The sequence below is a fragment of the Theobroma cacao genome, chromosome 4, assembly GCF_000208745.1.
Source record: "Theobroma cacao cultivar B97-61/B2 chromosome 4, Criollo_cocoa_genome_V2, whole genome shotgun sequence".
Taxonomy (NCBI): Eukaryota; Viridiplantae; Streptophyta; class Magnoliopsida; order Malvales; family Malvaceae; genus Theobroma; species Theobroma cacao.
Window position 1 is genome coordinate 7,524,144 of NC_030853.1, and position 23,517 is coordinate 7,547,660.

Consider the following 23,517-nt stretch of genomic DNA (forward strand, 5'->3'; position numbering starts at 1 on the left):
AAAAATGTTTAGTAAAGGCACAGATGGAGTATTGAGGTATGGAACTAGACTTTATGTGCCTGATAGTGATAGGTTGAGGAGAGAAATATTGGAAGAAGCTCACATGGCAACCTATGTAGTACATTCTGAGGCTACAAAGATGTATCAAGATTTGAAACAAGTATATTAGTGCGAACGATTCAAGAAAGATGTAGCTGAGTTTGTCTCCAAGTGCCTGGTTTGTCAGCAAGTTAAGGCAGAGCATCAAAGGCCTGCAGGGCTACTACAACCATTACCAGTGCTTGAGTGGAAGTGGGAGCATATTGCAATGGACTTTGTAACTGGCTTGCCTCAAACTAGTGGGGGCTACGTGACATGACCCAAATTCTGGGCCATGATCAGCGTATGGGCCCAATGGACGTAGTCCACTAAGCCCAAGCAAGCCTATTAATTTGACATATTCATTATTCCATCAGAAACTACTAAGTCACATTTCTTAACTTAGCATCAAAATAATATTGAACATTTGCCACTTCATACTGGCGCACTAAACAAGTGTATATACGTTGTCTACAACATGTATCTTAATAATTTACATTAGGTTTGTCTATACACAACAAAAGAATACTCAACTTCCAGCGGAGAGACTTGGACAAATGTACAACTATTGAATGTCGAGACACCTACCAAAAGATGGATACAAGTCTACAAAGACACCTTGTCCTAGTTACCGGCTGCCTCGTGATCTGAAAACATGAACTTGAAAATGGTGAGTATAAACCCAGTGAGTGAACAAGGAAGGGAGCAAGCAACAATAAGGGAGAATTTAAAATCATGATGCACTTGTTTCAAAACAATGCAATTTAGTTCCATTCATATTAAAAATCGCTTATCAAGCCCTTAAATGATTAATCATTTGAAAATTATGAATCCATACATAACAAACCATTTGAAGAATGGAAGCTTCAATGATATGCAAGCAAGTCAAATACGACAACGAGGGTTTAAGTTATTAACCGAACGAGGGTTTCTCAACTGGCTGAGGGTTTCTCACTAAACCTCCTCATTTTAAACTTAACTCATTTAGTCCTTAATGTTGGAAGTCCATGCTCAGATATGGTAGCAAAGAAGTGAAAAATAGGGCAGCAATTGGACAAGATAGAAGACAAAACAGAAAGTTTTTTTATTGCAGTGAGATTCAATTGTGACCCAGAAATAGAAAGTTTCTCGCTGCAGCAAGAAGCTACAGTGTCATTCTCGTTGCAGCAAAAATGCATTTTCGCTGCAGTGAGTTTTTGGCCAATCTACCCCTCCAAACTCGAGATTTTCTTGCTGCAGCGAAAATGATTCTTGCTGCAGCGAGAAATAGGGCACCAATGAAAAATTTGCCCTTCTTTCCAAAGAAAAACCACCCTGCTGAAATGTCCAAACCAACATGAAACGCATGACAATTTTCCAAAGTTTAACATGCATTACAACCATATACCATTACTCATAAATTTCCTATAACACACATATTTTTATATGTATATATGTATACGTATACCTATCATCATCATGCACATCATCCCATTATCATCATACACACCATCACATCAGGGTCATCACCGGGTTATGCGTACTCCCTACTCACACATAACCGGGTCATCCTCGACTTATGCGCACTTCCTACTCACACATAGCCAAGTCAATATAATTACACAACACTATATTCAAACATATATGTTTATCAACATAATGTTGCAGCATAGAAATCCATGATAACCACATATCAGAACATAAAATTGATTTGTCAAAGGCCAATTCCCAAGGCACTTGTTTTAACAAAAGTTATGTAGAATCATTCAATTATTTTGTACAAAACGGTCATATTCCCAAAACAATTTTGATAGGCAGTCCACTCACCGGTTGATTGTAGAGCCTTTAGCTGACTCTAATTCCCTTAATGATCCAATTGGGGTGATGGGGCTTTGTTAGAACCTAAAATCACATTAGCATCAGCAATAGGTTAATTCACATACAATAAACCCTAAAAGCTATCTCTTAGCTAGCTTTCAATTGCCACTTTAAATGGCTATCTATGTTCACTATCTAAATAACTATAAAATGAATGAACATCCTCAACAATAAAACAGTTCATATTTTAAATTACTACCATTATTCACAGCTAAAAATCAAGTTTAGTTCATCACTCACCCTAGGGATCCTTTGTAGTCAAATTCTCTTCCAATAGCTTCCAAACAAATGGGATAATTCTCTTTTTCTCTCTCTAAAATGCCCAACTAGTGAGAGAAAGTATGGAAATAAGATTTTTTTCAAGGGTTTTAAGGAGAAAGAGTGGAAAAATACAAGGGTTCTAGTCAAAAGGGCACAAAGGTATGAAAACTAGAGCTAGAGAAAGAAAATTATGTAAGGTCCATATCAAGCTTCCATGGAGGTTGGAAGCAACGTGAGATGGAAGAAGAAGTAGGAGACAAGCTGCTGAAAATTCAAAAAGCTATTGGAAGGAGAAGATATTTATAGCCCAAGCTTATCCATTCCCTTGAAATTACTAAATAGCCCCTACACAAATTAGTTTATTCTCCTTCAGTCTTGTATTCACTCTTTTTGTTCTTTTGACACTAGGACAAGGCCCATAATGGTCTAGACATACTCGGGTTCATGAAAACTTAAAATTTTAAATCGAGGTGAAAAATGACCATTTTGCCCCTATCGTGAAAATCATCAAATTTTTTTGTTTCCTTTTCATTTTACCCTTAATTTCATCATCCATTTATGCCTAGGCTTACTTAGGCCATAATATTGTTTAAAATCTTACTTTTATGTGCTTACTAGGGAAATGATGAAATTACCCCTCATCAGGGATATCGTGTATTTTACTAATTATGAGTCTATAAAGGTCAAGGTCTCACACTACGACTCAATTTGGATAGTAGTAGATCGGTTAACAAAATTAGCTCATTTTTTTTCGATTAAGACTAATACGGTGCTGCCTAGTACGCTCGAGTTTATGTGGATGAGATAGTACGATTGCATGGTATCCCCATTTCTATAGTGTCTAACAGAGGAGCATAGTTCACCAGTAGGTTATGGGGAAAGTTCCAAGAAGTGTTGGGCACTAAGTTGGATTTCAGCACAACTTTCCACCCGTAAACCAATGGCCAATCTGAATGGACCATTAAGACATTGGAGGATATGTTAAGGGTCTGTGTAATAGACCTTGGGGTCATGTGGGATCGATATTTACCCTTAGTGAAGTTTGCCTACAACAACAGTTTCCAAACTAGCATCCAAATGGCACCATTTGAAGCATTATATGGAAGGAGGTGCAGGTCACCTATTGGATAGCTAAAAGTGGGAGAAAAGAAACTCTTGGGGCCTGAGTTGGTGCAGGATGCCACCGAGAAAATACCCATGATTCGTCAAAGGATGTTAATAGTACAAAGTAGACAAAATTCCTATGCTGATAACAAACGGAGGGACTTAGAGTTTCAAGTGGGAGATCATGTCTTTTTGAAGGTCTCACCAACGAAAGGGATAATAAGGTTTGGCAAGAAAGGAAAGTTGAACCCTCGATATATAGGACCCTTCAAGATCTTATAAAGGGTTGGAGCAATGGCTTATCGTTTGGCATTACCACCAGACCTTTCGAATATTCATCCCGTGTTTCATGTGTCAATGCTTAGAAAGTATAAATCGGATCCATCTCATGTAATACGGTATGAAACCATCTAGTTGCAAGCTGATTTAACCTATGAGGAGCAACCAGTGGCTATCCTTGATAGGCAAGTTAAAAAGCTCCATTCAAAGGATGTAGCCTTAGTAAAAGTATTATGGCGAAACCATACCAGTGAAGAGGTAACTTGGAAAGTCAAGGAAGAGATGCAGACAAAGTATCCCCACCTCTTTGATGCTTAAAGGTATGCTACCTTATAGTTAAATTTAAATTCAGGGATCAAATTTCTTTAAATGGGGGAGAATGTGAGACCTCATCCCCTATAGGCTCATAACTAAGCATAGATGCAATAACACGGGCTAGGGGTAGTTTCGTTATTTTCTTTAAAAAACTCCCAAAAGAAGGTTTTATGATATTTTAAGATCTAAATAGGCATAAGATCGAATAAATAATGTGTAATGATGAAAACACGAAGAAAATTAGAGGTGGCAATATTTTTCACAATAGAGGCAAAATGGTCATTTTGCACCCTAAGTCAAAATTGTAAGTTTTTATAAACTCGAGTAGTTTCAATCATTGTGGACTTTGTCCCAGTGTCAAAAGAATAAAAAGATTGCACAAAGGATTGGAGAAGAATAAGTTAACTTGCTAAAGGGCATTTTCATAATTTCTAAGGGAATTGGATAAGTTTGAGCTATAAATATCTTCTCCTTCCAACAGCTTCTTCTTCTTCTTCCTTCCATCTCATGTTTGTTTCCCCCTCCATGGAAGCATGGCATGAAAACTTCATAACTTTCTCTCTCTAGCTCCAATTTTCATGCCTTTGTGCACCTTTTCATGGAACCCTTGTGCTCTTTCACTCTTTTACTTCAAAACCCTTGAAAAAATTCCACTTTCATACTTTCTCTCATTAGTTAGGTGTTTAGAGAGAGAAAGATCCCATAATAGCTTGAAAAATTTATTGGAAAGAATTTCAAAGTTATAAGCTACCAAGGTGAGTAGTGAATTAGAATTTATTTTTAGTGTTGGGAATGATTAGTAAGTAGACTTGTGAATGTTTGTAGTTGACGTTATCCACTCATTTTAAAGTGATTAGGGTAGTGAAAATAGATAGCCATTTAAATGGCAATTGAAAGCTAGCTAAGAGAAAGTTTTAGACTTTATACGTATGTGAATTGACAAATTGGTGATGCTAATGTGATGATAGGTTCCAACGAAGCCCCATCATCCCATTTTGACAATTAGGGAAGTTAGGATCGGCTAAAGGCTCAAATAATACCGGTGAGTGAACTGCATTTCAAAATCGTTTTAGGAATGTGACTATTTCGTGCAAAGCATTTGAATGATTTTATACAACTTTTCTTAAAAACGAGTGCCTTGGGAAAAAGCCTTTGATAATTGACTTTATGTTGTGACATGTGGTTGTTATGGATTCGTGCACTACTACATTATGTTGGCATATATATATAGATATATATGCTGTGCAAGATGGTTGATATTGTGTGATGATTATAACCATGTGAGCGCATGATGTGGGGGGATGCACATGCCAGTGATGGCATGGTGAGGGAGATGGATGATGATAGTGCCTGTATGCACAATGTGGGGGGATGTACACGATGGCACTGACTGTGCATGATGTAAGGGGATGCACATGATGACTCCGACTATGTGCACGATGTGGGGGGATGCACATGAGCTGGGTGTGATGATGGTGATATCGATGGTTATCTATGTATTCATGTATATCTATGTATATGAAATAAAAGCTTCTGAATATGGCATATGATTGAAATGCATGTGAAACTTGACATGCTGAACTTTGAAAAATTATATGTGTTTTATGTTGTTTTTTTCATTTCAGCAGGATGGCCTTTTCATTAGGAAATGGGGAATTTTTGCTAGTGCCCTATTTATCGCTGCAACGAGAAACTCTCGGGTTTCGAGGGTTTCACTCGACATGGTTCTTGCTGTAGCGAGAAAGTTTGTGTTTTATGGCTTGAATCTCGTTGCAGCGAAATACTTTCTGTTTCGTTTAGTACCTTGATCGATTGCTGCGCTATTTTCCACTTTTTTGGTACCATAGTTGAGCATGGACTCTTTACATTATGTGATTTAATCAATTGGGGTTTTCCTGAGGGGTTATGATAAGCATTAAGTTAAATTACATTGTTTTAAAATAAGTGCATCATGAGTTTCAAAATTTTCCTATTGATTGCTTGTTCCTTTCTTTGTTCACTCACTGGGTTTATACTCACCGTTTTCAACTTCATGTTTTCAGATTAAGAGGCAGTCGGTAACTAGGTCGAGGTGCCTTTGTAGACTCGACTCTTGGTAGGTGTCTCCGCATTCAGTAGCTGTACATTTGTCGAGTTTCTCCGTTGGACATTGAGTCTCCTTTTGACATGTATAGACAAATTTGATGTTAATTATTAGAATACATACTGTAGACAATATGTGTATATTTTAATGAGTAATGCCAGCACGAGTTGGCAATGGTGTTCATCATTTCAAATTGAGATTTTGAATTATGACTTTAGTAACTTGTGGGATGAAATGATAACCAGGTAATATAAGTAGGCTTGCTTGGGCTTAGTGGATTACGTCCATTGGGCCCAAGTGCCGGTCATGGCCTAGAATTTGGGTCGTGATAGTACTGATACATCAGAGAGGAAAGGCAAAAATAAAAAGGGGTTCTAGGCATTCCACCCCATTACCCTCTCTCAACTCTTTCTTTCCCTTTCTCTCTCTAAGACTTTAAACCTTAAACCCCCAAATGGCACTTGAAGCCTGCTTGGAGATAGATCCAAGCTTGGGAAATGATCCAGAGGTAAGATTATACATTTTACTGATTGATTTTCAATTTAATTAGTTAATAATCTCAAATCCAAAAATTTACAGATTTGGTCAAACTCTCTCCCTTTGAAATTGTTGGAGATTCGGAGCCTAGATTTGGGCAACTTAGCTTCTAAGGTAAGGGTTTAGCTCATTTGTTGGAAGATTGATCTTATATATTAAATTTGTGTATTTTTTAAAAAGTTAGGATATTTTCAAAAGTTAAGAAATAGTTATGATTTTGATGTTTTGATGTGTCTAAAGGGAGAATAGGGGCTATTGATGCGTTTGTGAGCTAGAGGACGGTTGAAGGCTAAAGGTTGAGCTTGATTACGGTGTGCCTCTAATTGTCAAGGTGAGTGGGATTTAATTAAATGCATGTGATGCATCTCGTATAATGTATGCACTGCCATGCTACTAAGATAAAAGATGCATGCCTAGATGGATGAACCTAGGCTAGAAAACTATATATGTGTGTATAAGGCATCCCTAGATGGGAATACCTAGGCTAGAGGATTAATGTGTATATATATATATATATATCTATATGTATGTATATGTATGATTTCCTAGAGGTATATGCCTAAGCTAGAGAACAATTATGATTGTGTGCCTAAATGAGGATGCCTAGGCTAATTTGTTACCTATAATAGGAAATCTGCGTTTGTGTGATTTGTGGTGAGCCATAAGGTGGCATTGTGTTGGGAACCATGGTATGTAGGGCCTAGAGCAAAAGCCCTACACATGGTGCGATATGAATTATGTATTAAGTACTATGCCAAACTGTGATGAATGGACTGCCCAATTAGGTATATGGTTATAGTATGTATTTGGGTTAATGGCACAGTAATTGAGTGATATTGAATATGTAAGGCCGAAAGGCCATGATTGCCTATGGACATGATTTATGTGTGAATGCTCACATATTTGTGGTGGATTTGAGGATAAGTATAAGGTTGTTAAGCCATGATTGATTTGATTGAATATGATTAATACCCATGTGGGGGTTATAGGCATGAAAGCTTAGAAATTGACTATGTTTTGTTTGATAATGCCTTCGAGATTTCATGGCATTTAGAATTATATTGAGCTTAGAGATGACTGAAGCTCGATGAATTTGAATGTGATTTGGTGTGGACATATGGAATGTCACAAGCACAATAGCTTGATTTGTGGTTATGTGTTATATCCGAGGGATGAATTTTAGACGTTGATTTAACTTGAAGTTGAATGGAATCCCACGCCTTGTGACTTTGTGTGCCTGTAAGATAGTGGTAAGCAGAGACAATGGCACTAAAATCGCCTTTGATTCCTGCTTGTAGTGCTTTGATACCATCCGTCGAGATTATTGCGAGTGATGTTGGCGTCAAAAGTTTAGTCCGATCGATGATCTGATTCTCCGTCAACTGCTTCGATGTTGTGCATGATCTGTTCTCTGCCTGTTGCTTCGGCATGATCGTGATTTGTTTCTCCATTTAGCAACTTCACCTTGCACATGATTTATTTTTCCTCAGTTAGCCACCATCGTGATATGACTATGTCCAAGGCAGGACCATTCATTTGATTTCGTTCCACTATGATAATAGGCATTGAAGATGGCATGATTTGATTTGAGTATGAAATTATGGTGATTGACAGTGAATGATATCTGATGGAATGCTTTGGAATAAGCAATTGGTTGTAAATGAAATTTGAGGTTTTGCTCAGCAACTAAGGTGCGCCTAAGAAGCTTAGTTTAATGATAATGGCTTGAAGGATAAGTCTTGAATTAATAAATGTAATATGTGATATGTTGTGGACATAGAACTTGTGAATTATGATATAATTCGCCTTTGAAATGTAATTGGACAAGGTTAATATGAGGTGTTGTGCATGTAGGATATTATGATGATTCTTGCACCTTTGAATTGGAGATATTTGAATATGAATATATTATGGCTAGATAGGCCTAGATACGTAATACATATATATGAAATATTATGCTATGATATCAACCCTTCACTGAGTATTAGATAACTCACCCCTCTGTTGTACCAAGTGTAGATAAGAGAAGCTATAAGGTTACGTGGCAAGTGTTGTCATATAGTCGAACATGTAATTAGCATCCGGTAGGTTTCTCTTCCAACATGTCACTCCACTAAGTCTGTGTGGGCTTTTTGCCTTCTAGTTTTATTAGTTTGTGAAATATGTTAGGCACGATGTGCCATTTGAATTTGTGTACAAGGAATTGTTATGCACGAACCCGATTTGATGGGCAACGTATGGCCTTATTACTAATTGTATGGAATTTGAGCCATGGATATTGTATTTAACTTTAATTTAATATGAATATTTGATAACTGAATCCCTTAGCCTATGTGTGTTTGAATACAAAATCTGAGGCTTGCTCAAGTCTAGTGGGCTTACCTATTGGCTCATGCGTCGGTCATGGCCTTGGGTTTGGGTCATGACATGTGTGTTCATCCATCTTTGTAGATTGATGTTCTACAATATACTACTTAATATTATGTTTAAAAGAGGTCTGATAGGGTTTGGGTATATAATTGTTTTAGATGTGTTTTTCATCGGTGTTTTGTATTATGATGTGGCAGTTCATTTGTGTTCACTTGCTGCCTACATTTTAATGTACTTATTACTTTTATTTAACTTGATATATTTTTTCTAATTCTTAAGTTCACTAGGAATAAAGAGATTATCCAAATAAACTTCATTTATAATTGGTTTTATTACTGATACATTTGTTACAATCTTTGCTTTCTCTCAATTATTGGGACTTAAAATTAGAGGTATGTAATCATTCTGAAAATCTTTTGCTATACATTGTTGAAGAGGGATATCTATACATACATAGATTTATAACTATATATAAAACTGTCCGAAGGCAGATCCCATTTCGACGCTCGTTCGGACATGATTGGTATTATGTCAGTTGTGTTGATTATTTTAGGAATTGAGTTTTTGGTTGAAATGAATTAGTGAGGCTAGTTTGGAGTTTTCAAAATGTTTGGAGTTATTTTCATCAATCCAAAATATGACTTTTTCATTTTTTTTAAGGTTATTTCTATCTTTTTAAGCAAGCTTATTGTGGAAGAGTTTTTTCTATGGGTTTTCGAGTATTTGACGAAAGAAGGGGTTTCGTCTATTTATGTTATTTCCTTTTTTTTTGGGACTAAGGGCCGTTTGGGATTTGCAAAATTTAATGGGGTTTTATGGGTCTTTTTGCCTTTTATTCTGCTAGAATTCTTTCTTCATTTCTCTTTTCTCACTTTGGTTTTTGCTCTTCTGCTTTGCCTTTTTCAAGCTTGCTCTACCTTTTTATCTCCCACTATTTATCGTTGCTTCTTTCCTTTTGTTGGGTTGTTTCCGCTTCTTCTTTTTTTATTTTCATTTTCATCACTTTTTTTGTTTATATCATGTGGATATAGTTGTTTTCTATGTTGGGTATTTTTTCATTTTTGTTGCTTAGTCCAAAAAATTATACTCTTTTTTTTTTCTTTGTGAACTAAGTGTTGAAATTTGATCATGTTGTATTGTATTTTGTTTTTCCTTTTGTTTTTTGTTTTCGCATCAGTTTGGTTCTTTTTAGTGTTTTGTTTTCCAACTTTTTATTGGTTTTTGGGTTTTTACTTCTTCAGCTGTAGCAAACTCAGATAATGGTACATTACAGCTTTCATAAATCTCTTGTAACAATCGGGTACCTCTCACAAGAGGTTCATCTACAATCTGTTTTGTATCAAACATCTCATCTACAGGTTGAAGACCAACATCTCCATTTGAAATTTTGATATACTACACTTGATTTTGTTGCTAGTTCCAATTTGCTCTTTCATCAAATGTTACATGTCTGCTAACAGAGACTTTACCAGACTCAATTTGATAAACTCTATAAGCTTAGATTGTTGACTGTAACCAATGAAAATTTCGATCTTTGCCTTGGGTTGCAATTTATCTCTAAGTTCTTCATGTACATGAAAATAACAAATGGATCCAATAATCCTCAAATGACCAACAGAAGGCTTGATATTATGCCAAGCCTCATAAGGAGTTTTGTTATTTACAGCTTGAGTGATCAAGTTATTTTACAGATAGACTGTAGTGCTAGCTACTTCAGCCCAAAAGCTTTTAGGAAGCATCTTCTCAAACAAAAAGCACTTGGACATCTCAACAATTGTTTTGTTCTTCCTCTCACTAACACCATTCTGAATAGGACAACATGGAGCTATTAATTGATGATGAATATCCTATTTCTCTAGATAGCTTGTGAACTCTAAAGAAGTATATTCTCCTCCATTATCTGTCCTTAGTGTTTTGATCTTGCAACTAGATTCATTCTTAACTCTAGCTTTGAATTTCTAAAACATTGAGAACACTTCTGACTTATGTTGTATGAAATAAATCCAGGCCATTCTAGACATATCATCGATAAAAATAACAAAATATCTACTTCCATTTAAAGAGGGCTCACTCATAGGTCCAGCAACATCAGAATGAACTAAGTCCAATCTATTCACAGCTCTATTCAAACTTGACTTGGGAAAAAACTTTCTAGTTAATTTACCATACTGATAGGAGCTACATACAGGACCATTTTCATGTAATTTAAGAAGCTCCAGTAACAAACCGGAGACACTTGCTTGTAATAGAGACTTGTAATTACAAAGGCTTATCCTTTTGTGCCACAGATAAGTTTGTTCTGATGAAGATTGTGTTACAGACAAACATATATTTCCCAGTTTAATAGGAAAACAGTTTCTTAGCATAAGAACAGACATCATGTAGATACTAGAAGGTTCATAAATTGTGTAGGCATTATTTTTGAATACCAACATATAATCATCATCAACTAACTTACCAACACTCAATAAATTTTGAGTTATTTCAAGGACCAAAAGCACATTTAGAACATATCTGGTGCCTGAAGCAGTTTGGATTGCAATGGTTCTTTTCCCTGTAGCATCCAATATGAAACCATTTTCAATTTTAATTAAAGAACAGTGATCAGTATCAAGTTTAGAGAATAACTCAACTTTTGAAGTCATGTATTGGAACATGCACTGTCAAGAAGCCACTGGTTTTTATCTGCTGAATTAGAATATTCAATAGCCACGAACAAGACTTCCTTTACAACTTCAACTTTTTTTACTTGTTTTGCAACCTGAGAGGTTTTATTTGCAACCTCAACTTTATTTTTGTACACTTTTTCTACATGTCCTAGCTACTTACTTGCATTACATTTGACCCTAGCTTTGAACCAGCAATAAGCTTCAGAATGGCTTCTCTTCTTACAATAAGAACAAACTAGAAAATTTCTTCTTTTATTTTGAAATTTTCCAGTACCTATACCAGCTTTTTCCTTTTCTTTGTTTTCATTTGAATTATTTTTAAATGAAGAATCAATAGGAGCTTTACCTTTTGCACGATCTACCAATGCATGATCAACTCTTTCATCTCTTCTTGCTGCCTTCCTCTTTTCATCAACTTCCAAAGCACTCACCAAGTCTGATATTGAAAGTTTTGAGATGTCATTTACTTGCTCCAGAGAAGTGATTGTGGAATCAAACCTCTTTGGTAAGCTTAACATAATCTTCTCTACCACTTTTAAGTCAATAAGAAAGTCTCCCATAAGTCTGATGTAGTTTACCAGTTTCATCAGTTCTTCAACAAATTCACCTACTGTCTAGTTCTCTTTCATTCTCAAAAGCTTATATTTCCTTATGAGATTTTGCAAACGCACTTGTTTGCTTCTTGTAGACCCCAAAAACTCCTTCTCAGGCTTAATCCAAGCCTGGTTTGCAGTCTTACACCCCATTATTCTGTTGAAAACTGATTCAGACATAGCTAAATATATGAAAGACAGAGCTCTATATCTCTTTGCAATGTGTTTTTCATGCTGCTTCACTTGTGCCTGCGTAGCATTCTCCTTCAGTACTGGTAATTTAGTCTCAAACTCAACAGCATTCCAAAAATTAAGACCTCTGAGAAATGCTTTCATTTTTACAACCCAAACAACATAGTTTGAACCATCCAATGAAGTTAGTGGCTGTTGTGTAATATTTAAGGTTGAAGTTGACATTGTTTGAAAAGAAGTTGGGTTATGGTAGATGAAAGATGAGATTTTAGGATTTTTTGTAAGTATTTTAAGTGACTTAAGGATCGGTTATGTGCCCTGATACCATTTTATGGTTAAATCAACACAGTAGTATCAAGCATGAAAAAAGAAAAGTACGAAAACAATGAAAACAGAAGAACTTGGTTAATATTGATCATTACATTAACTAAAGAAAGATACATAAATATATACATGAGATGCAGGGTTAACACTTGCACAAAATCACCAAGTGTTTAACATAACATTAAGGTGAGCTGTAATACCCCGTTCTTTGATAAGGTAGCTAATAAAGCTTATTAGATGCCAATTGAGGTTAAATAGAGTGTTTAAAACTGATGAAAGGTGAAAGTGTCACAGCCCAATTTTCGAGCCCTGACCGGCACAAGGGCCCAATTGGCTCAACCCACTAAGCCCAAGCAAGCCTATTTATATAATCTTATATATTAATCCATATTTCTTTAAAATCAAAAATTTGTAATGTTCAAATATAGTTTCTTTGAAAACAATTCATAAAACCCATTTATACATTCATAATGGCATCATCAACCACAATATACATATATTATCAAATATTTATCAATAAACCATAACAACCTTAATTAAGTCATAAATTTAAATCTAATAATTCTAATAAATTTACATTAAGCAATCTACTTTCTAACCTAACATTTAACCTAAATTTCTAGTCTAATTCTCAAACCCATCTTATCAAATATTTCCAATGTAAAGATTTTTTACCTTGATGAGCTTGGAGGCATGAAAATCAACAAAAAAACCTAATATTTCCAAGAAAAATAATTTGAAGAAATTAGGAAATAAAATCTGAAAATATAACCATAAATTCAAAAATTTCAAAAGTTGGAAATATACACCTTTTAGCCTTAAAAATGAAGATTTGAAGCCAAAAATCCAAGCATTGTTGAAAGTGGAGTAGAAATAGAAAATAAAGGAAAGAAAGAGATATTTCTTCTTTCTCTCCTAGGGTTTAGAAGTGTTGAAAATTGGGGTTAGAAGCTGCAAGTTTGATGCCCAAGAAGTTTGGAGAAGAAAGGAGTAAGAAAAGAAAGGAATGGAAAAGAAAACAAGGAAAACAAAATGAAGAAAAATTTAGTTTTTCACTTCACCATGAAAATGGCGTTGGAATGGATGAGGAAGAAGAAGAAAAATCTGGTGGGAGAGGATAAGGACGATCATGGCTGAAAAAGAAAGAAGTCAAAACTTCCTTGGGAAGCTTTGACCAAGCAAATGGCAAAATTATCATTTTGCCCTCCAAGGTTTTTACCCCTTTTAATTGTATCCTCCCACAATCTTTTAATTCTAATTTCTTTCCATTTTTCTTCCTTAATACTTGTACCAATAAAATATCAAGTTTATGCTCCAACGCGGTATCACTGGAATATTTAAATATTCACTTACTCGCACTAGCTTTATAAAATAAAGACACGCAGGCCCCATTAACATCATTTCTCTCTGAAATTTTCTCGTTCTTCCTCTCTCCCACTTAGATTGACCATATACTCCTCTTTCGTGGAAAATTTTGACATTGAATAAAATATTGATATTTTAATATTATTTTATTAATAAAATATTATTTTATTCCAAAAATTTTCTCGTTTCCTATTATCTCTTTGGTACCCAAAATACCTTATTATGCCTCAATTCACTTCTGAATCACCTTTTATCCTAAAAATTCTTTCTCAATAAAAGTATTATTATTTTATTATTATTTCCTTGCGTATAGAATATTTTATCCCAAACTATTCCTTCCATATTTCATCACTTTTAAACATTATAATTAACTTCAATTAGCATTCGATACGCTTTATTAGTTACCATATCAAAGTATAGGGCATTACAGAAAGGAATAGTTTGGAGAGAATATTCTGCACGTGAAGAAATAATAATAAAATAATAATATTTTTATCGAAGAAGAATTAGCGAGATAAAAAGTGATTCAGAAGTGAATCAAGGCATGATAAGACATTTTGGGTGCTAAGGAGACAAGTGAAAAATTTTGGAATAACATAATATTTTATTCAATATCGAAATTTTCCATGAAGAAGGAGTATATGGTCAATCTAAGTGGGGGAGAAGAAGAACAAGGAAATTTTAGAGGAAAATGACGTTAATGGGGCTCGCATGTCCTTATTAAATAAAGCTAGCGTGGGTAAGTAAATATTTTAAATATTATGGGGACACTGCATTGGAGTACAAACTTTATGTTTTGATTGTACATGTGTAAAAGAAAATAATAGAAGGAAATTGGAATTTAAAAGATTGTGGGAGGATACAATTAAAAAAGGTGAAAACCTTAGAGGGCAAAATGGTAATTTTGCTATTAGTTTGCTCAAAGCTTCCAAAAGAAGCTTTGACTCTTTTCTTCCTTATCCATGATCGGTTCTTATCTTCTCCAACAGATATTTTCTTCTTCTCCTTCATGCTCCCACGCCATTTTCATGCTCCCATGCTATTTTCACCTTAACACCTTCCATTTGAAAAGAAAAATAGAGAGAATCGGCTAAGAAAAGAAAGGAGAGAGAAGTAAGAGGCTTGGGTAGTAAGTGATTCAAGAGTAATTGAAGAAATATCAAGTGGGTCTCAAGATTCAAGAAACATAAGGTAAGGATTTTTGTGTTTTAAGCTCTTGGCTGGTTAAATCTTTGGAGGAATAATGTGTGAATCATTTTGTGGCAGCTATGGTGTTCATGGGTGTGAGGAAATTATGAATTTTGTTGGGTGAAATCCAAGCTAAAACTAAGTGGTAAGCTTAATGCTACAATTTGAAGCCTATGATTGGTTTAATATTGTGAGAATGATTGTGTGCAATATGTAGTGTTATTGTGATGTCATGGGTATGGTTGAAAGGCAATTTTATTAATTGGAAGTTTGGATATGTGTGGATATGTGTTGTTAGGAAAGACTTACAAGGTTATGGGTGTTGGTGCGCATGAATGAATATTGATGTTATGCTTGGTGGCAACATGTAATTGAGAATGGTAGTACATGTAGACTTAGAAAATGTTTGATGAAAGTAAATTTATAATTACTGCCATATGCTAGGTTATTGGTGTGGAAATGATGGTTGAACTTGATAAATGTCCTTGGAAAAGATTAATATATGTGCTAGAGTCATAAATGAGTTACCGGTAATTATAATTTAAAAACTTACGCAAGCAAAGGATAAAGGCAACTTTGGTAAAAATGTGTTAAGATGTAAGTTAGTTGAATAAGTATTCACAATTGAATGAAAAAAAGAAGTAAAAATGATGTACACTGAAGATATTGAATTTGTATTATTGCTAGGAAGTGCAAAAGTAAAGACAGTGTACTGTGGTGGTGTGCTGGAGGAAATAACGAATGACTAGCAAGTAGAAATAGCTACATCCGCTTAAGAACTAATAACGACGTAGTATCCCACAATCTTAAGGTGAGTGAACTTGCATTAAAATGCTTTGGGATAAACGCATACGTGTTTAATTGAATCACCTGAAATGTTTTATCATACTTTTCTTTAAAATGTGCATGGGAATAGGCCCTTGATGAAATGTTTTTATGTGGTAAATATATGTGATATAATGAAACCATGTGTTCCTATATTATGGGGATATGTGTGTTATGCTTTGAGTAATAATGCTATATAATAGCTATAACGATGCATTTGCAGTGTGGAAGTGCATGTGAGGGTGCCGGTGGTGTGTAGTGTGGGAGTGCACATGCTGGTAATGATGTGGGTAGGAATACGTGTGATGATATTGAAATATGTGTGTAGGGAGTGCACATGATGATATTGCCTTGTTCGTGTAAAGAGTGCACATGATATGAGTACGGCGGTGGTGGTGTACATGTATATATATATGCTATAGACAAGTTATGAAAATAAAAAATGTGATTGTACTATATGCTATAGAATGCCTTTCCAGTACAACGAGAAACCCTCTATTTTGTTTATCTTGATTGGATATTTGCTGTAGCTTTCACTCTTTTCAACTCCATTGTGGATTATAAATCCTTCACCTTAAGTGATTAAATAATCAAGGGTTGAATTAAAGGCTTTACAAGAAATTAAACTAAATTGCATTGTTTTCAACATAAGTACATCATGTTTTCTAAAACTTCCTGTATTGATGCTTGTTCTTTTCCTATGTTCACTCACTAGGTATATACTCATCATTTTTTTTTTAAACTTCATGTTTTAGTTTTCAGGATCGAAGGTAGTTCGATCCTAGGTCGAGGCACTCCCTCATATTTATCTTTCAGTAGGTTCACTATGACTTTCAATGATAGTAGCCCCACTAAAGTCACTCCGCTGATAGTCAACGTCTTTTGTATGTGTGTATGATTATTTAAGTGTAATTCATGAAAGTTATTGTAAACATTGTGTGTTTGGTTTGAATAATAGTGCCGCCAGACGTTGGGAAGTGATAATATTATTTTGTGAATACTATATGCTCAGTTGCCATGATTTAACTCATGAGAAGGAATTATTTTTGAAAATTATGAATTGAGAACCTTAGAGGTAAATGAGAGACAAGCGGTTTAATAAATAATTTTTGCTAGGAACGGCATGATTACAGAATCAACGCAGCGAAAAAAATTAAAATAAAATAAAAACCATGCCTCCTATCTTTGGATCACCTTGGTTGTTTAATGCAAAGTTAAGCACTACATAAAATTAAAAAAAAAAGTTTTACCTTTCCAAATGATATCGTAATCAAATGGATTCCTTTTGGTGACAAAACGTGAACACCTTCTTGTGTGAAAGAATCCCAGCCACTCAATCGCTTGGCCTCCAATGATGCATACACGATTACAACGGATCCTTTTCAAGGAGAGAGCTTTATGCCACAGGTTTGTGCTAGCAAGTGGATAATGATTTGTCCTTTTTTCTTCTTTGATATCTAGCAAAGAAACAAAGGAGAAGTTTTCAAAAGAAAATAAACTTCTCAAGAGTGGTAGCACTCAAGAGAAAATCCCTTTTTTTTTTGTTTCTTTCTCTTTTAAAAAAAAAGTGGCTATGATGTGATATTTATATCTAAGTTTAACTTATTAAAATTTGCAAAATAAGTCCTTAATATTATAACAATTATAATATTTAACCCATACCTAATTAAACTCTTTTCATTAGGTCCTTAGTAGTTAAAACCTAGAATTTGATTTAAGTCTAACTTAAATCATCACACTCTCAATTTAATCCAAATTGCAACCTTTGTGTGTGACCCATTAGGTTCCTAACATGTTGGCAATGGAATTGAATTATAATATTATTAATTAATTAATTTAAATGAATCATATTCAATTTTAAATTAACTAATTCAATTCCATAGACCATGATTGGCATCTAGCAATGCATCATGGCCACCCAATTGTTAAGAAAGTCAAAGGATTATTTAACAACCTTTCAGTGTACAGTTTTTCAGTGTAATTCATTCCCTCATCATATATCTCGAAGATGGTAAGAGCTTGGTGCAGTGCCTACTCTTATTGATCTCCATATTTGTTCTTACAGTAAGATCATTAGTTTTATGGAGACTTATGAAACTCATTTCATATTCTCCTAATCACCTTGGCCAAGGATTTCATTAAGCTAATATCAACCAAGAACTAATGAGATATTCCCCTTAAATCACTTAGGGTGATGATTCCTATCTTGACCACTTATTTGCCTTCACATGCTTCATGCTATACCCAAAAGCATCCCGTTTTGGCATCCTTGGTTAGGCATCTATAGGGATGAAATCAAAGTATAGCACTTCACACATAAGACAATTTGGTGTCTCAAGTCTAGGGAGTATTTACACAACTAACACATGAGAAGTATTGCATAGACACTTGAGTGAAATACCAAATGCACTTCTCATGGCGTGTCATGTTCAGTGAACTCGCTCTCCCATGGCAAGCACCCACATGCTAGTTCCAAGTATCTCTATACTTCAACCTATGAAAACGATTGCTTACTTCACAAGTAAGGAACATAACATGTGCCAATCTTTGAGCATTATTGCTGCCCTATCTCAATAATACAATGATCATGAACTTTTAGGAACAATGCTTTAATGCATAAAGATGTCATAATTGTATCCCAATACAATTCCTTTGCAAGACATATATAGTTCCATGGGCTTTATCTACATAAGTATAAAAAGTAATTAAATCACAAACTTATGGATAAAGAACTACCTCAATGTTATTATGAATAACAAAATGTCATACATGAATATCTCAAAATTGCAATTCCCATACAACTACAGATTGGCTTATAGGGCTTATACTAATAATCTTCCACTAGCACTAAAGCCAATCGCCTATGTATCTAATACTAATGTTCTCCACATAACGATTTTGCTTCTGTTGGGATAGTGCTTTAGTGAGAGAATCAACAATAGTATCCTCAGTGGGTATATGCTCTATGCAAATGTCTCCTCTTCTAATGATCTCCCTAATCACATGGTAACGTCGTAATACATGTTTGGATTTTTGATGAGATTTTGGTTCCTTTGCTTGTGTAATGGCTCCATTGTTATCACAATAGAAAGGTATTGGATCAACAATGCTAGGAACCACATCTAGTTCAGTAATGAACCTTTTAATCCAAACTGCCTCTTTCGCTACCTAACACTCAAAGATGTATTCGGCCTCGGTTGTAGAATCTACAGTCGTTTCTTGTTTGGAACTCTTCGAACTCACTGCACCTCCATTGAGTGTGAACACATATCCACTTTACGACTTGCTATGATCTTTGTTAGTTTGAAAGCTTGCATCCGTCTAACCCCTAACTTGGAGTTCACCTCCTCCATAAACCACAGTACTTCAGGATGTCTTTCACAACTATCTAGTGACTTTCAGCAGGATTAGCTTGGTATCTACTCGTGACACTTAGAGCATAAGATACATTTGGTCTAGTGCAAAGCATCGCATACATGATAGATCCTATTACTGAAGCATATGGGATCTTATCCATACGATCTCTCTCTTCTTGATTCTTTGGACACATGTCCTTGGAGAGATAAATGCCTTGCGATATAGGCAAGTGTCCCTTCTTGGACTCCATCATGCTAAAACTCTTTAGCACCTTGTCTATGTACATGGATTAGGAAAGACCTAGCAATCTTTTAGATCTATCTCTATAGATCTTTATTCCTAGAATGTAAGTTGCTTCTCCCAAATCCTCCATGGAGAATTGTTTGGAAAACCAAATCATTGTAGATTGCAGCAATGGTATATCATTTCCTATGAGCAATATGTCATCAACATATAACACTAGGAAAATTATGGCACTCCCACTAACCTTTTATAGACACATGGTTCATCCTCATTTTTTATGAAGTCAAACCCTTTTACAACTTCATCAAAATGAATGTTCCAACTCTGAAAAGCTTGCTTAAGTCCATAAATGGACTTTTGAAGCTTGCACACCTTATTAGCATTAGCATTGGATATAAAACCTTCAGGTTGTGTCATGTACACTTTCTCTTGCAAGTTTCCATTAAGGAATGAAATTTTTACATCCATTTGCCATATTTCATAATCATGGTATGCAACAATTGCAAGCAAAATCCTAATGGATTTAAGCATAGCAACTGGTGAAAAGGTTTCTTCAAAGTCAATACCTTGTCTTTGTTTTGTAACCTTTTGCTACTAGTCTAGCTTTAAAGGTTTGCACCTTGCCATCTACATCGGTCTTTCTCTTAAAGATCCACTTGCACCCAATGGGTTTTATCCCTTCAGATGGATCCACCAAAGTCCATACTTGGTTGGTATCCATGGCAACCATTTCAGATTTCATGGCTTCTAGCTGTTTCTCAGAATTGATGTCCAACATCGCCTCCTCATAGGTTGTAGGCTCATCATTTATGGGCAATGCGTCCCTTTCCAAGAGAAATCCATATCTATTTGGAGCTTGACGTATTCTACTAGACCTTTTGAGTGGTTGTGGCTCTTGAGATTGTGGCTGTAAATCAAATGTCACAATTTCAGGCTCAATTTCCAATGGAATGTCAATTTTTGGGTCTCGAACTTCTTCAAGTACAACTTTACTCCCACTAACCCTTTTCATTTAAGAACTCTTTCTCAAGGAAAGTGGCATGCCTTGAGACAAACACCTTTTGCTTAATGGGATTATAAAAATAATATTCGTGTGTTTCTTTAGGATATCCCACAAATTTACATTTGTCTGATCTCGCTTCTAGCTTATCAGACATTGTACGCTTCACATAAGCAGTACATCCCCAAATCCTAGCATAAGACAAGTTGGGCCTTTTCCCACTCCATATCTCAATGGTGTCTTATCAACTGATTTGTTAGGAACCTGGTTTAGTATACGAGTAACAGTTTCTAAGATATAGGAAGATCTACACGACTCATCATGGATCGAACCATGTCCAATAATGTTTAATTCCTTCTCTCAGACACCCCATTGTGCTATGGAATCCTTGGAGGAGTCCATTGTGCAAGAATCCCATTCTCTTTCAGATAATCCTGAAACTCTTGGCTAAGATATTTTCCTCCTCGATCAAATTTAAGAGTGAGAATACTCTTCCCAGTTTGTTTCTCAATCTCCGCTCCGTATTCTTTGAACTTGTCAAAGGATTCAAATTTATATTTCATCAAATATACATAACCATAGTGAGAATGGTCATCTATGAATGTGATGAAGTAGGAGTATCCTCCTCTAGCACTAGTATTCATAAGACCACATACATCCAAATGTACAAGTCCTAGTAACACCCTAGCTCGTTCACTCTTCTTAGTGAAAGGCGACTTTGTCATTTTACCAAGAAGACAACATTCACATGTTCCATAAGATTCATAATTAAATGGATCGATGTAACCTTGTTTTTGTAACTTCGTTAAGCAAGTCTCATTGATGTGTCCAAGCCTATAGTGTCAGATGTAGGATAGTTTTGGATCATCTTTTTTTGCTTTCTTGACCTCTATATTAAGTATGGGTCTCTTAGGATCAAGAATATAGAGACCGATCAAATGTGTCCCTACACCATAATGCATCTCTCCCTTCAAGAAAGAACAACAATTGCCCTTAATGCAAAATTCGATATCATCATATAATGCCAAGTATGACACAGATATGATATTTCGAGATATGGAAGGAACATAGTAACAGTCTCTTAATTCCAAGATCAACCCAGAAGATAAAGGTATGGTAACTGTCCCCATAGCCGATGCAGCAACTTTTGCTTCATTTCTTACTCTTACGACCACCTCTCCCTTCATTAATCTTCTACTCGTTTTCAGCACCTTCATGTCATTACATAAGTGTGACCCACATCTAGTATCTAATACCCATGATGACAGATCAATAGTAGATAGATTTACTTCAATCATATACGTGGTCAAAGGTGAAACTTCTACACGTTTCTCATTCTTTGACTTTGTCAAAAAGGCAAGGATATCTTCCTTAATGACATCTATTCTAAATAGATATTTGAGAACATTTCTTAACTTGATATACCAGTCCAAACATTTTGGCCTGAATTTCATGATGACATCAAGTATGCTGCGCAAAGTAATAGGTATTTGCATTCTAACAACCTAGACATTTAAAGAACGTTTATGAGTAATCATGTGTTATAATCAATTAAGATGAGATAGTAAATCTTAAATTGATTGCTCCCACTATTTTCTTCAAGATGATAACCCTCCATATCACCTCGAGAGATGTCTACAAGGATTCTCTTAGTGGGCTAGGATCTTTATCCATTCTAATCATGACCTTCAGTGTGCTCAACAAACCATGATAGGTGGATTAGGTAGATAACTAAGCTTACCCATTGTATCTCTATACAACTCCTAGATCAGCTAGGTGATAACACATTGCCTAAACATATCATATATGTTTCGCCTAGCCATTGCCTCTAGTTTCCATAATAATCAAGTTTCCAAGCATCCGAATTTTATGAAACTAGTTGAGTAAGACCCACAAACATACTCATGTAAAAGTGTGACCTTGAGTGTGCTTAACGAGTCTCCGATTAGAAGAGTAACCAGGTTATCTTGCTATATGGTGGAAGGCAACTTAATCATGCGTGGCATGTGACTCAATATTTATCGAGGGATTTTCTTATTTTTAACTTAGTTAAGGTCTCATCTTTGCATGCATAGCATTTAATAATTGCATAAATAAATCTATCTCATGCATACTACTTGGGATGATTATGGACTTTATCTATACTAATTTCCTTTAGCCATCGAAGGAAATTAGCTTGGTCAAACCTAAGGGATAACATACAATATATTGTAATCTTCCTCCTGGTATCTTCATGGCGCCTTTAGGTCTTTATCTTCGAATTGTAAAATAACTCCTAAACTAATCATAATTCTACACTTATATGTAACTAATTACATTTTAGTAAAGAAACCTCGTGGTACATCTAAGGGAAGTTAGGTGAGGAAAGAATTTTACAATCTCTGAAAATCAAGTGAAAGTTAGGGTGCGCAAACCCTATTTAATAAATAAATACCATGATATAATTTAACCATACATCCACAATCATATTGGGCCTAGTTCATAATCATCCACATTCATCCATCCACATGAACATAAAATTAAAACTATATCTTATTCTAAATGTTAATCATATGAGGCATCCAAAATTAGTGTACAACTAATTTCGAGTTCATTTTTTTTTAAATCCCCGCATGGAAATAGTTTTCCATATATGGAAAGTCTTTACTAATCAGTATTAGTAATATTATCCATTCCTAATCTCATTAGAACTAGAATTAAAATATTATTACAAATTAAAACATTTTTAATTTGTAATCTTTAAACTTTTTAATTAACTTTTACTAATCCTTTTAAATTAAAGATTATGTGTCTTCAATTATCTAATCTCATTAGATAATTTAAATATAATATTTAAGACAACATTATCTTTAATTATATTTAAGTGTCCTATTCGAA